This window comes from Engraulis encrasicolus, chromosome 15 (assembly GCF_034702125.1).
Source record: "Engraulis encrasicolus isolate BLACKSEA-1 chromosome 15, IST_EnEncr_1.0, whole genome shotgun sequence".
Classification (NCBI taxonomy): domain Eukaryota; kingdom Metazoa; phylum Chordata; class Actinopteri; order Clupeiformes; family Engraulidae; genus Engraulis; species Engraulis encrasicolus.
Genome location: NC_085871.1, coordinates 52,689,830 through 52,691,254, shown reverse-complemented (window position 1 = coordinate 52,691,254; position 1,425 = coordinate 52,689,830).

The following is a 1,425-nucleotide window of genomic DNA, read 5'->3' as shown; positions in this document are numbered from 1 at the left end:
CATTTAGCTGACGCTTTCATTTATTCAAAGTGACTTACAACTATTATTTTTCAGGGTATTGGTTACAGTCCCTTGAGGAATGTGGGGTTAGGTGCCTTGCTCAAGGGCACTTCAGCCATGGATGGAGGTGTAGGGAGAGGTCAGGGGGGATTCGAACCTGCAACCCCTAGATTGAAAGACCAACTCTCTAACCACTAGGCCGGCTGCCCTACTAGGCCACGGCTGCCCTATGTTAAGTTGTTTAATTAACTTGCTGTGCATTTTATTGGATTTGTGAATCAGTCCCGCCACACTGCTCCCTTTCGGGCGGCCTTGTGGGCTGACCCCTTGCATGGGTGAGGCATAAATGCGATTTCGTTGTGTGCACTTGTGTGCTGTGTCACAATGACAATGGGAGTTGGAGTGTCATAGGTGGGCTTTCACTTTCTATGAGGCACCATCATTATTGTTTTATTTGATGTAGAATTCATAAAAGTGAAATTGTAGTATCTGGTCGTTAACGTTTGGGTTGTATGTCGTTAGTGATACATTGCTACCATAATACTACACCACTATGACAGTACACAGGGCCTTTAGTAATACATTACTACCATAGTACTACACCACTATGACAGTACACAGGGCCTTTAGTAATACATTACTACCATAGTACTACACCACTATGACAGTACACAGGGCCTTTAGTAATACATTACTACCATAGTACTACACCGCTATGACAGTACACAGGGCCTTTAGTAATACATTACTACCATAGTACTACACTACTATGACAGTGCACAATGCCTTTAGTAATACATTACTACCACATACCTGTCAACTTTGAGCTCCAAAAATCCGGGAAAATTGTCATATTTTAAGCCAAAATCCGGGAAATGTTCTAAAGGCCAAATTTTGACAGTCAACAGGATGACAGAGACAGATCGGACGGTGCGTTCTACTCTGCTTTTCACAACAGCGCGCGTGCAAAGACAGATCCTGTCTAAAATCCCTCAGCACACGTTTTACAATGCAATGAAAACAAAACAATGAAATGAGCGCAATGAGTTTCTTCTTGTTCTTCTTCGCTGTTCCGAGGCTGTTTTATGCGTTGCATGAACTGATCTGACGGTTTCTGAGGAAAAGAGTAGGTGCACAAGCGCTACGGAGCTCGAGGTTGAAGCTCGTATTTTTAAGGAACTTCAATTCTTGGTGGTATCTGGCATACCGTCTTCTGGCAGGTAGCTTGATAAGGAAGACCCCCTGTCTCTCTCTTCAAGAGGGGGTGTGGCTCGTCGGACAGGGTCGTGGGTAACCTATAAATAGTCTTTTGATAATGTGAAAAATCTGGGATATTTCCGGGGAAAAAATCAAATCGGGAAGAAATCGGGAAATGAGTCAAAATTAGGGAGTTTCCCGGGAAATTAGGGATGGTTGACAGGTATG